We start from the raw sequence: 14,999 nt of genomic DNA on the forward strand, positions 1-14,999 counted from the left end.
ACCCTGGGGTACACAAGACGCTATCGTTAGTGAAACACACTTTTTATTGGCCAAAGATGAAAGGGTATGTAGAAGATTATGTTCTCAATTCTCAAGTTTGTCAAGCAAATAAAGCTGAACGCTTTAGACAGGCTGGGTTGTTGCATCCTTTGCAAATTCCAGGTAATAAATGGGAAAGTATTTCCATGGATTTTATTATCGGATTGCCAAGAACACATCAAGGCCGCGATTCTATTTAGGTTGTGGTAGATCGCTTGACAAAAATGGCTAGATTTTTATCGGCCAAAGATGAAAGGTTATGTAGAAGATTATGTTCTCAAGTGTCAAATTTGTCAAGCAAATAAAGCTGAACGCTTTAGACAGGCTGGGTTGTTGCATCCTTTGCAAATTCCAGGTAATAAATGGGAAAGTATTTCTATGGATTTTATTACCGGATTGCCAAGAACACATCAAGGCCACGATTCTATTTGGGTTGTGGTAGATCGCGTGACAAAAATGGCTAGATTTTTACCGACCCGGAAGACTATTACACCTACGCAATTAGCACGGTAGTTTATCGAGCAATTGTTTAGACTGTACAGCCTTACAGGTTACCGCAGGACATAGTCAGTGATAGGGACTCTAAGTTTACGAGCGTAACCACCTAGGTTTGGGAACTCATGTGACCACTATTTTTCAAGTTTTCTAGATGTTCATAGCAAAGTTCAGTTGTTCTGACTTCATGAACGCCCGCGTCTGCTATTGGTTGTCTCACATCTTCACATAGTGAAGTTCATTTCTTATGATTTCATGAACTACATTGTTTATTATTGGTTGTATTACATTATTATATTGCTCTAATATGTGATTTGAGATATCTTGTAGAGGTTGTCGAGTGCTGCTTCGTGATTTTGCACATTTATCTTTTTGAGTAGAATTACATAATCCAATATGCCTAGCACGTTCAGGAGACAAAACCAATCGTCTAGCAACCATTTGATAAATAAATATATAGGACTTTTTTTATGGACTTTTGTGCATAATTTGGTTGAGAAAAAGATTTATAGATGTGTGTGTGTGTGTAAAATATATAGTATTCAGAAAATATGCAAATTGGACAACTCTAGAAATCCTTCACTTTTACTATGGATTTTTGTGTTGCATAATACTTTGTTACAAATAATTTAGAGATAGAAAAATATTTGAATATATGTATGTGTGTGTATGTGTGCGTGTGTGTGTCTGTGTAATTCTTAACCATAATCATTTCTACACTTCTCTCCTATTTTGTAAAAAGAAATAAAGCAACATACATCTTGCAAAGACAAAAAAAAGAACATTAGATACACATTGTCATTTTGTCGAAGTTTAACAAGTTCATGCCACCCAAAAACTTTTGTCTACCATCTCGAAATAGAGCAGTCCCGATGGCATAGTCGCTGGTATCAGTTTCAAGAACATAAGGCCGACTAGGATCGGGTAATGCTAAGATAGGTGCTTCCTTGACTTTATCTTTCAAAAGTCTGAAGACCATATCCAAATCGTTATTCCAAGTGATAGGTTGATTTGACTTACGTCCACGACCTTTCAATAAGTCAGTCATCGGTCGGTAGTGTGAGCTGAGAGTACTCCCGCACAAATTTTCGAAGAAAAACAACAAAACCAAGAAAAGAACGAAGTTATTTCACTGTTCGCGGTATAGGCCAGTCCAGAACCTTCTGAACTCGATCATAGTCAATGCTCAATCCATCTCTAGTGATCTTGTGTCCCAAGTAAATGATTTGTGTCATAAAAAACTCACATTTACTTAATTTAGCATATAGTCGATTCTGTCTTAAAATAGATAAGACAATCGTGAGGTGTCTAACATGATCCTCAAGAGTACGACTATATATCAAAATGTCATCCAAGAACACCACCACAAATTTTTTCAAATGTTCACGAAAAAGATCGTTCATCATTTGCTGGAAAGTGGTTGGAGCATTGGTTAACCCAAAAGGTAATACTAGAAACTCGTAATGGCCATACCTAGTCCGAAAGGCGGTTCTTTCGACATGCCTTTCATGAATACGTATCTGGTGATAGCCAGTACATAAATCTATCTTCGTGAAATATTTCGCTGCTGCTAACCGGTCAATCAGGTCATCTGATCTAGGGAGAGGATAACAGTTCTTAATTGTTAGCTTGTTCAATCTCTTGTAATCTATACACATTCTCCAGGTGTTGTCCTTCTTTCTCCTAAGCAACACAGGTGCACCCCAAGGTGATTTACTTGGATGGATCTGGCCCATCCTCAAATAATCTTCGAGTTGTTTAGCCAACTCATCTTCCTCAGCTTGGCTCATCCTGTAAGATGGAATACTGACAGGATGAGCACGAGGGATCAAGTCAATACGATGATCTACTGCCCTTTTAGGTGGTAAACCCGATGGCAGTTCCTTAGGAAATACATCTTGAAACGAATCAAGTATCTTCTGTAATTCTTTGCTTTCAAACACACTTAATTCATTGACATCCATGGAAGATATGAGAAAGGAAGAAAGTGGAATCAATACACAATGGAAAGCGTTATACAAAGAAGAATCTATTATATTTCCAAAATCAACTGTATTTACAAGAGGTCCCTGAGAGGGATGTATACAATCACCTAAAATACTATACTGGGTGTTCCTATGCTGAAAAGAAAAAATATGACTAGACCAATCTATCTGGACTTGAAAAGTCTTAAACCACTCAATCCCTAATAACAAGTCTATATTTTCTAGGTGTATAACATAGCATTCCAGAGTATCTTTGTAGTCCTGAATCCGGATTGGTAGCATCTCCACCTTTCGATCCCATACTTGCCTTCCCGCAGGTAGGCGTACCTCATAGGTATGATCGTTGGGTGTAGTATCAAGACTCAATTTCTGCACAAATTTGTAGTTAACAAAATTGTGTGAGCTGCCAGGGTCTAGAAGAATGTGGATTCTATGGCCATTCACTTCTCCATAAACTTGGAGAAGATCATGCAAGCTAAAAACTTTAGAGTTGAACAAACAATCAGAACATGAACCAGGGCGAGAAAGTACAGTAACTGACGTACCTGTCAAAGACAACTGGTTAGCTGCCTTTGGCTTGGGTCCTGCGTTGGTCTTGGCACCCTTTTGCTTCGGGCACTCATTATGCATGTATCCTTTTTCTTCGCAGATGAAACAATGTCCCTCCTTCTTGAGCTTCAAAGCTTTAAGGAGTCGTTTCTTCTTCGCTGGTGTCGAACTTGAATTCTTCGAAGGTTGGTTCGAAGACTTTCCTTCTGTCGAGTTAGCCATAGGTGCGGAGAACTTTCTTTTATGCTTGTTCCCCTGCTCGGTAACGGGTTTAGACTTGGAAGAGACCGTTGTATCGTCATAGATACGAGTTGAATGAATAGCCTCGTCCAATGTTTTGCATTTGTTATTTTTAACCTGTAAACGGTACGAGTCTAGTAAACCAGCTACGAAGAACCCCAAAAGAGTAGTGGGATTCATCTTTGTAGCTTTCATCTGCAAGTCCCTAATCTTTTGGAGGTAGACCTCATAAGTGAGGTGCTGCGAGGTCATGGTCAAAGCTGTAAACCGGGCAACAACATCATAATCATCCTTTTTCTTGAGGAATTCCTTCTTGAAGACGTCTTCAAATTGTGCCCAAGAGGGTTGAGTTCCTTCCACCAAAGCAAAGCTTTGCTTGAGAGGAAACCTGCTGCTAACTGGATCTTTTTTCCATCATCATATGGATGAAACTGAAAATGGACCTGCCACTTATGTAGCCAAGTGTCCACGATCTCCTTGGTACGCTGCTTTTGCTCGTCCCCGAACTGTTCCGGAGTAATGTTGGGGCCTAAAGCAGAGGCCAAGATATCCATACCCGAAAGAGTAGAGAGGGTAGTGGTCAAGAGAGAAATGGAGTTGTGCATGCATCTGGGCGGCGATTTGTGCTTGACGTTCCGAAGAAGAAGCTTAGAGAGCAACTTTGAACTCTTGGAAATTTGATTTTGACACATAATCGTCAAAAAGATCGGCATCGGTATTTTCCATAGCCGGCAAGCCTTCGCGTTCGACAAGGGGCTCCAACTCCGATTCTTGGGTCGACATCTTGAAGAGGGCAAGTGGAGAGAAATTTCGATCTTTGCACAATAAAAGTGCGAGGGAACTTGAGAGCTTGAGAGCTTGAAAACTCGAGAGATGTGTGGCAAGAAGCCCACTTAAAGGATTTATATAATCTTCCCCAAAAGCAATCTTGAGCTTTTGCTTTTGTGTTTTTTTTAAAAATATATATATATGTATATATATATATTCTGGTTTCTTTAAAAAACACCTATAAAGCATAAAGTTTTAAAACTCCTCTTATAAGGTTTAGCAAAAAAAAAACGAAAGCAAAGTAACGTAGTAGTTTTTTTTTTAAAAAATAAAAAAAAAACAAAACCTAAAAAAAACTACGCTTGCTTTTCGTAATTCTGCTGCGCTCGCTTGTCTTCCCCCCATGCGCTGTGTGTCTGCCTGCGTATACGAATCCGGCTGCAATGCGTACTACACACCTGCGTGGAGCACCGCCTACCGGCCTGCGTACCACACGTTGACTGCCCACGTGCGCCGCCTTCAGCGTGTCTCCGTGCACGCTTGCGTCCGCCTGGCTAGCGCTGCCGCCTGTGCACATGTCTTGCACACGCTTGTCTGCTTACGCGTACCCGTATGCATAACCTGGCCGACTGCACATCATAGGTGCGCCTGTGCCATCCTGCGCACCAACGCCTGATGTCAAGAGCGGTATTCCAAAATGAAACATCCGCAACAAAGAGCCCACGTTTGTGAATATCCTCATGAATTTTTTTACTATTGGCTGGAATCTTCTCACATCCAACCATCCTACACTTGAACATATTGACTCTAAAAGATAAGATTTTGTTGAAAATTATTGGGTAGATATGTATACTAAGTATGGCTTGCTTGCAGAAGTACATACCTTTTGTTTTAGCCCATCAAATCCAAACAAAGATATATAGGCAGCCAAAGCATTCTAGATTTTTCAGCTAAGCCCAGAAGTGCTATTCTCGCTCCTTGTTAAGAGGATTCTTCTTGGATTCCTCACTACTTGACGATTCCGAGAGAATTCAGCCAGTGCACAGAAAACACACTCCTTTGTGTGCGCTGGCTGCGCATTGCTTCCTTTTTGGAAGGAGGATCCTGGTTGGCTAGATGCATTGTATCATCACAGGCAATGGTGTCACAAGCCTTCCAGACCTTACGTGCATGAAATGGTTTTCATTGTCTAAAAATTTAGATTTACACAGATCCATCCAGAATCATGCTCGTGTGATAAGAAATCGTGCGCATGATCACGACAGGAATCACATCAAAATTACTGTTTATTCTCAGACCTCACAACTTACACGTGCGCTGGACCATGCGTAACAGCCTACCAGCGACTGTAGAAGAGTACCCGCCCTGGCTGCGCATACAAGCGCTACACAACACAGCCGGCGACCTTCTCTCTCTCTCTCTCTCTCTCTCTCTCTCTCTCTCTCTCTCTCTCTTACAAAAACAGTCGACATGCTTTTTGTTCTCTCTCTTCCAACTGTTCATGGGGCTGCAAAAAACGAATCTAGTCTTCTTCTTGCTAAACAAATCAACCCTTCTAGACCACCTTCTCCATCATCACGGGTCTTTTCGATGAAAAAAAACAACATACTATCTGAAAAACAGCAGCATGCATAAACAAAACAGCAAGCTTCTTGAACACATACCTATCTTTGACCTCATCTTCTCTACCTACCGACTTGCTCGTTCACGAGGCACGCTTTGATACCACTGTCAAAACCTCCAAAGGATTTCCCCGTAGAACGCTCCTGGTTCGAGACTCGAAACTTGCAAACAAACAAATAAACAAGAAGGGGGTGCAGGCTTGACTCACCTCCCAACCACGACAGCCGTGGGCAAGCCCAGAGTCTTGGCTGTCCCCACCGAGCCACAAGCTGAGCTAACTAGGTTGACGTACCGACCAATCTCTACCTCGCGACGTCCCATACCGCCACGAAGCTACCCTCGCGGGCCTCGAGACTGCTGCCGGCCTCGGCTGCGTAAAGCAGGTGCATGTCTGCAGGAGATTCAGGCTCCAGACCATAGAGCTCTCACAAATCTCGCGAGACTCTATATGACTAATGACTAACCTTGGCCACCCTTTTATAGGCTCTTGGTCGGTCATCGGGCGTCCACACTTGGGCGCCCGCCCGTCCATACTTGGGTGTCTGCCCGTTAGTCTATCCCTAACTCAGCTCGCCAATCAGTCTGCCTAGCTCCAAGCTTCCCCAAACCTCGAAGCTAGTCTTGTGTGCGTGTAGCACACGGTAGATACACACTGTGCACAAAGGATGCAACAACCCAGCCTGTCTAAAGCGTTCAGCTTTATTTGCTTGACAAACTTGACACTTGAGAACATAATCTTCTACAAACTTGACACTTGACAAAAGTTTAGAGGCGGCGATTTGTGCCTGACGTTCTGAAGAAGAAGCTTCAGGAGCAACTTTGAACTCTTGGAAATCTGATTTCGACACATAATCGTCAAAAAGATCGGCATCGGTATTTTCCGTAGCCGGCAAGTCTTAGCGTTCGACAAGGGGCTCCAACTCCGATTCTTGGGTTGACATCTTGAAGAGAGCAAGTGGAGAGAAATTTCGATCTTTGCACAATAAAAGTGCGAGGGAACTTGAGAGCTTGAGAGCTTGAAAACTCGAGAGATCATCAATCAATCAAGTATGTGTGTGGTGCGGATGATTTGCGAGGAAGGAAAGCTTGTTGGGCTGAGTTGATGCAAGATTTTGATTTTGAGATTTGTTATCGGAAAGGGTCCATGAATAGTGTTGCAGATGCGCTTAGTCGAATTAGAGAGGTGAATACTTTGTGGTTCATCGAGATTTCTACTGACTTATTTCAGTCATTGAGAGGGCTTTGTAGGACTGATAGTTATTTTGGTCCATTTTGACAGAAGATCCAGGATGGGAGCTCATTGATTGACCAAGACTCGATGACTTAGCAGCCTACCATTCAGGCTACACGAGGCCAGTGGATGATTCGGAATGGTTTACTATTCCGTAATGACAAAATTTGTGTACCACAGATCCCGGACATTCGGCCCAAGATTCTTAAGGAGTGTCACGACGCCCCTTCTGCTGGACACCCTGGGGTACACAGGACGCTATCGTTAGTGAAACACTCGTTTTATTGGCCAAAGATGAAAGGGTATGTAGAAGATTATGTTCTCAAGTCTCAAGTTTGTCAAGTTTGCAATCCCTTCTGCAACAAACTCAACAAATCCAAGCATTCATGCAACACCTATGACAAGCCATGAAGTTTAGAGGATGCGAACTGTAAGGTCTCCATAGACCATGCACAAGGATCATCTTCCTAGAAGTGGAACCCTAACGAGGTTTCATAGACCCACGCGACATTGTGCACATTGGATGACCACGATAGATTGTGGCTACTAGCGACTCACCACCCAACTGTAGAGTCCTCTGGACTCACTCTTGAGCCTGATGTCTGATTGCCACGAGCCTACTTGGTACAATGGCCCCAACCTAGCGTCCCATATCACTAGGCCGAACCACCCAACTTGTAGCTCATGGCCATGAGGTTTTGCATGCCCCTGGTAGCCCCCTTGTCTACCATGTGGATACTTCAATAACTCAAAAGTGCCTTCATGGTCACTTCTATAGCAATATTTGTAAGGTTTCTTGCTTTATTTATAAGCTTTTAGTCATTATAGTCCTAGGCTATTAACTATAGGCTCTTAGACAATCTAGACGTCATCCAGTTAGCGCCCTTAGCCCACGTGTGAACCCTCCAATGATGGGGGAGAAACCTGAATTAGGGTTAGGTTAGAGTTCATTCATGGGAGACATACACAGAGAAGCAAGGGAGAGAGAGAGAGAGTTGTGGGGATAAGTCAACTCATCAAGTGAGTGTGTGACTCCCCTATCACACATGTATATTGCACTAGTACACATAGTGCACTTAGTACATTAAAAGTACTAAGTGTACTATGTACTATAACTTATGGGCTTGTACACACTATAAGGGTGGGCATAACGCCTTTACCCCAACAACCTCCCACTTAAAGGCAAAGTGCCCTTAAGTAAAGGAAAAGAAAAATCAGCATGTACATGATAATATACAAGGCCATATCAAGGCTGAAAATGGCCTCATCCAATGCCCATCAAGTGTCTGCAATGAGCAAACCGCTCCGGAGGCAAACTCTTCGTCAACAGATCAGCCGGGTTGTCATCCGTATGAATCTTAACAAGCTGAATTTGCTTGTTCTCTATCACCTCTCTGATGAAGTGATACTTCACATCCACATGCTTCGTCTTTGCATGAAAGACAGGGTTCTTTGCCAACTGAATGGCACTCTGACTGTCACAATGCAACAATGGAATATCCCCTGTATAGCCCAAATCAACCACTAACCGAGATAGCCATAATGCCTCCTTGCAAGCCTCTGTGGCTGCAATATACTCGGCCTCTGTAGTAGATAAGGCAGTGCACTTCTGCATCCTGGATATCCATGACACAGCACCTCCTGTGAATGTAAATACATAACCGGTAGTAGACTTCCGGTTATCTGGATGACCGGCATAATCCGAGTCCGTATAACCATGCACTAATGCATCCTGTTTGCCAAAGCAAATGCACAAATCCTGTGTGCCCTTCAGGTATCTCATGACACCTTTCACTGCTTCCCAATGCTTCTTGCCAGGGTTGGCCATGTATCTAGAAACCACTCCCACTGCAAATGCAATGTCCGGCCTAGTAGCAACCATGGCATACATGAGACTGCCACAAGCTGAAGCATACGGAATCTTGGCCATATCAGCCCTGTCTCTATCTGACTGTGGGCTGTCCATAGCACTGAGTTTCACATATGGAGGCAAAGGAGTACTAGCTTTCTTCCCCCCGTCCATATTGAACCTCTGCAAGACTTTGCCAATGTATTCCTTCTGAGACAAATACAACACATGCTGATTTCTGTCCCGAAGTATCCGCATACCCAAGATGTGATTTGCATCACCCAAATCCTTCATATCAAAGGTTTGATGCAGCCTCTGCTTCAAAGCATCCATCTCTTTACGAGATTTCCCGGCAATCAACATATCATCAACATACAAAATGAGAATCAATAGACTGCCATCCAAAGCTTTTTTTGGTGTACAAGCAGTGATCTATATCACTTCTCCTGAATTTCTGAGATTTCATGAATGTATCAAATTTATGATACCATTCTCTTGGTGCCTGTTTGAGCCCATAAAGACTCTTTTTCAGCTTGCATACAAGCTTCTCCTTTCCACTTACTGCATAACCCTCTGGCTGCTGCATATATATCTCCTCATGGAGATCACCGTGAAGAAAAGCAGTCTTCACATCCATCTGAATCAAGTCCAGATCATCATGCGCAACCAAAGCCAACACAGCTCTAAGTGTGGTCATTTTGACCACTGGAGAGAAGATCTCATCAAAGTCCACACCATATTCCTGCTTGAAGCCCTTAGCCACTAACCTGGCTTTGTATCTTGGCTTAGCATCTGATGCAACTTTGAGCCTGTATACCCACTTGCATGGCAAAACCTTCTTGCCTGCAGGCAAAGGCACCAACTTCCAAGTTCCATTTTTGTGCAGAGAATCCATCTCTGACTTCATGGCACGCTCCCATAGAGCTTTGTCTGCCCTCTGTAAAGCCTCTTTATAACATGAGGGCTCCCCACAGTCAGTGAGCATCAAGTAGTCAACCCCTGGAACAAACCTGTCAGGGACTCTGGAGGGTCTAGTGGACCTCCGTACCCAATGACCATCATTTGCAGGTTGCTGTCCAGCCTGCATATCACCCATTGGTGGCTCCTGTTCCATGCCATAAGGCTGAAATATCATGCCCGGTATATCCTCCAACTGTGGTATATCCATAGGGATATTTTCTGCCATATCTGGCTGTCCATTTGGACCATTTTCAGCACCATTTAAGGGCTGGTTTTCCTGCTGTAATGGCTGATTTACAGCCCTTTGTTGTTGTCCATGATGTCCATCATCATCAAAGATGACTCTGCCAGGCTCCTGTTGCCTTGCAGGCTCCTTATACATGCATGTTTCATCAAAAATGACATCATTGCTGCGTATGATCTTTCTATTCATGGGATCCCAAAGTCTATACCCCATTTCACCTCTGTCACCATATCCTAGGAATATGCATTTATGAGACTTAGGATCAAGTTTGGTGCGCATTTCCCTGCGTATGTGCACGTACGCAACGCAACCAAACACTCTCAAGTGCTTGTATGACGGAGGCTTTCCTGTCCATACTTCTTCTGGCACTTTCCCACCAAGCCTCGTGTTAGGTGACCTGTTTATAAGGTGAACGGCTGTCATAACAGCTTCAGCCCAAAAACCATGAGGTAATGCAGCATGTGACAACATAGAACGGACCTTCTCCTGTATGGTCCTGTTCATCCTCTCTGCTGTCCCGTTTTGTGGAGGATCATAAGGAGTAGAGAGCTCCCTCTTGATGCCTTTAGCATCACAAAAGTCCTGAAACTGTTTGGACGTATACTCTCCACCATTGTCGGAACGCAAAGCCTTCAGTGTTTTGCCAGTTTGATTCTCAACATGAGCAACAAACTTCTGAAACACTGAGAATGTATCACTCTTCAGACGAAGAGGATAAACCCACACCTTGCGTGTGGCATCATCAATGAAAGACACAAAATATTTTGCCCCTCCCAAAGAAAGCTGAGGCATCTCACATACATCTGTATGCACAAGCTCTAACTGAGCATCTTTCTGTCCAAGAGCTTTCTTGTGGGGGCACTGTAGTTGCCTACCATAAATACAATGCTCACAAAACTGAAAACTTGAAAATTTTAGAGAAGGCAAGTAACCCAAACGAGACAATTGCTCCATTCCCTTGACACTCATGTGTCCCAACCGGCTATGCCACATAGAAATTTCCGGCAGCTCGGTTGCATTTACATTAGCATGGTGACAAACACCTGCATGCATAAAATAAAGAGTGTCCACCTTAGAGCCTCTGGCAACAACCAGTGAGCCCTTACTAATCTTCCACTTTCCACTACCAAATGTGGTAACATAATCAGCATCATCAAGCTGTCCAGTAGAAAGCAGATTCTTCTTGATCTCAGGCACATGCCTGACATCATGGAGCATAAGCTGTGAGCCATCTGAAAATACAAGCCTCACATCACCTCTGCCAAGAATTTTGCATGCATGGTTATCACCCAAATAAACCACTCCTTCATTGCCAGCAGTGTACCTGACAAACAAGTCTCTGCAACCTGTGACATGAAAGGAGGCACCTGAATCAATGATCCATGAGTGCATACCATGACCACCTGTAAGAAGTGAATGGGCATCAAGTGAAGACGTAAAGAGGACCTCATCCTCACTGCCACCTGCATGTGACACATTGATTTCTTCGATCTTGACTCCACTTTTGCCCTTTGGCTTTACATCTTTGGCTTCATCCTTCTCTTTGTCTTTGCCTTTTCCCTTTTCTTTTTGATCATTTTTCCATTTGTAGCATTGCTTTTTGATGTGTCCCTTCTTGCCACAATAATGGCATTCCAAATCCTTTTTGGAGCGAGACTTGCTCCTTCCCCTTTCTTGGCTTTTCCCCCTTTGCTGGGATCTCCCACGTGCATTCATTGCATTGGACTTGCCAACAGAGTTGTTTTTCCTGTTCATCTCTTCTTGAAGAAGAGCACCCTCAACATCTGCATATGACAGCATAGCATTCGAATTGCTAGTGGCTGTCCTGAATGTGTCCCAACTCTCTGGCAAAGTGCATAACAAAAAAGTGGCTTTGAACTCATCGTCCATCGCCAACTTTTGATTGATGACCTGGCTGACAATACCATTAAACTCATTTAGATGGGCTGTCATAGAAGCCCCTTCCTTCATCTGAAGACCTATGAGTTTCTTCAACCAATACACTTTGCTTGAGGCACTTTGTTGGGCATACAAGTCCTGCAATCTCTGCCACATTCCCCAAGCTGTCTTCTCTTCACGAATGCTGAAAAGTAATGAGTCTGACACAGACAACATGATAGTAGATCTTGCCAGCTCATCCATATCTTCCCACTCTTCAGCTGTAAGAGAAGCGGGCATCACACCCCTTTCTTTGATAGGCTTGTGCTGCTTTTTCTGGAGCAACACATTGTAGCACTGGGTTTGCCAAATGTCATAATTCTGCGAGCCTTCAAGCTTCTTGATGTGAAGCAATGAAGAGCTCTCACCTGTGGTTGCCATAGCAATATGCAACCTTTAATGCCTGACTCCCTGCAAATGTGCAAACACTGCACCAAAAGATGTGCAAACACTGCACCCAAAGCACACAAAGTGCTCACAAATGTTCTCCCAAGCTTTATCTCCCACTGCGGAAGCAAGAATGCAACTTTTCTCCCACTTTTTGTGATGAAAACACCAAAATCTGGTTGCTGCAGATTTTGGACAGCACCTTGAATGTGCTCTTTTGCCCTTCCAAAGTACTGTACAGCAGTACTAAGCGCTCACCAATGATGTACCAAACCTGTACCGACAATTTCAGCAGCTAAATTTGAACCTTTTGATCACTCAAAACAATGTACAGCCATGCCAAAACATGCACAAAGCTGTGCCAAATCTGTACCAGCAGGTACAATAGCAATAAATGCTCTCCTGGCTGTCCAAATGAGTAAAAATCAGACTTTTACAGTCCTGTAAACTGCATACAACAGTCCCGAACAGAAATTGGGCAAAAGCCCCTTGACTGCAAGCTGATTTCTGAAGATTCAAGGCATAAATGTCTTGCCTGCTGCTTTGCCAAGCTCAACAAGCATACAAACTTGAAAAGCCCCTTCTTGAGATCAATTTCTGATCATGCATGGTACATTGGCGCACATGAAGGCATCCAGAGTGTTCACGATGCTTCCCCTTGGCCACATATACATCAAATACATGAAAGCCCCTTGATTTACAGGCACATTGAGTGCTTGTAAGGCATCAGCACATTAACCACAGCATCAAATGCGATCGACTGCATGCAAATCAACAAAATCGGCACAAAAGCCCCTTGATTTGCACTGCAATTTGCTGCAATTTTCTGCAATTTTGCCCAAATGTGCGATTTCTCACATCATACAGCATGTATGAGTGCTTAATTGCACAATTACATCAAAAGCCCCAAATTTCGACATCCAATTTCCTGCAAATTGATCCTGATTTGACCAATTTCCTGCAAATTTATGCTGATTGTGACCAATGTCACCCAATTTGCCAATTTTGCTCAAAAAATTGAGCAATTGGGCACCTGTACCTGCTCAATTGTTGATTGTACTTGCTCAATTGCAAATCCCAAAAAAAAAATTGAAGCAAAATACCTTTCAAATTTCTGAATTTTGTTGCAGGAAACTGTGCAGGTGGGGGGGGGCCTCTTCAAGCGTGCTGCAGGAGTCGTGGAGTCACAAGCTCTTGACTGCGTGCTGCTGCTGAAGCCCTCAGTGGATAGGAAGAGCGTGGTGAATGTGATGTCCACGCTGGGCCGCCTCGTCTAGCGCCGATGAGTGTGGTTTCGCCTGCTGGTTTCGTTCACGCCTAGGTGGCCAGCCGACTCCTTCGCTTTGTACTGCTGCCTTCGACAAGCGCTGGTGCTACACGCTCGACGCCAGCCTAGCGCTACGGCTGCTGCCTTCGCTCGCTTGCGCTACACGCGTTGCTGTGTTCGCCCGACTACGCCTGGCTGCTGTTCGCTTCACTCGCCTAGCGCCTATACGCCTTGTATTCTTGCTGCTGCCTAGCGCTGGCGCTACACACGACTTGGGCTGGCCATGAATGAGTACAAGGCAGCAACGAACATGACGGAACAGATCAGCCGTTGGCAGCCATTGCTCACACTCACGCTGAAGGGCCAGCGCTCACCACGTTTATGGAAGCAGGCGACCAGTTGATGGGGCTGAATACGACCAGAAATCAGCAAGGAGAAGAGGGAGGGACCACTAGGCTCTGATACCAGTTGATGGGGGAGAAACCTGAATTAGGGTTAGGTTAGAGTTCATTCATGGGAGACATACACAGAGAAGCAAGGGAGAGAGAGAGAGAGTTGTGGGGATAAGTCAACTCATCAAGTGAGTGTGTGACTCCCCTATCACACATGTATATTGCACTAGTACACATAGTGCACTTAGTACATTAAAAGTACTAAGTGTACTATGTACTATAACTTATGGGCTTGTACACACTATAAGGGTGGGCATAACGCCTTTACCCCAACATCCAAGTCCTCATGCCTTAGCAGCTAAGTCCTAACCCTAATCTTGGCTAGTCCACGTCCCTAGCCCTAACCACAACTTCAGCAATATTAACAAATACACCGGCAATGGTGGGGGCCCTTTAGTGTGTAACAGGGACAGTGTGCATCTCTCTCTCTCTCTCTCTCTCTCTCTAGCCCCAGAGTATAGCCGCACCAGAGGTACAGTGATTGATCGGGCTATAGAGCTAGGGCGGTCCAGGCGCCCCAAGATGAGAGGCCCATCTCGACACCGGCGGAGACTACAAAAGAGGATCAGGACCATACTAGCACGGCATGGGAGACGTCCAGTCAGAGTACTCACCATGGAGGACATTGAGGATATCTGCCATCGACCGATGAGAGACATCTTTGGATAGTGATGTATATGATGCTTACCTTTGTTGCTGGAGTTTTCCTTCCCAGATGGTATCCATTAGGAGCTCCTAGTACCTTACTTTTCCCCATAGTTGTTGTTTCAGTTTCAGTTAGTTGTTTAGTTGTTTTAGCTTTTCTTACACAGACATTGTATCAGATCCACCAATTGTTGTAACCTTTTTGGTCTCATAGGTCATTTTGGCCTTTTGAAGACGTTAATATATCATTTCATTTCTCTCTCTTACACTCTCCATCTCTTCCAATTTAGTATTTAAAGTAGGCCTTTATTTTTATCAGAGAGCTTC

The 14,999-nt window shown here is 44.0% G+C and overlaps 1 protein-coding gene across 2 annotated transcripts in view; it reads left to right on the plus strand.

Moving 5' to 3' along the window:
• The window catches only part of LOC147632806 (protein TIC 22, chloroplastic-like), a 57,416-nt gene that overhangs the window by 40,642 nt on the left and 1,775 nt on the right, over positions 1-14,999 (plus strand). The gene's annotated exons all lie outside the window — the stretch shown is intronic.

The sequence above is a fragment of the Cibotium barometz genome, chromosome 13 (genome assembly GCF_041138505.1).
Source record: "Cibotium barometz isolate CiBa-2024 chromosome 13, ASM4113850v1, whole genome shotgun sequence".
Lineage (NCBI taxonomy): Eukaryota > Viridiplantae > Streptophyta > Polypodiopsida > Cyatheales > Cibotiaceae > Cibotium > Cibotium barometz.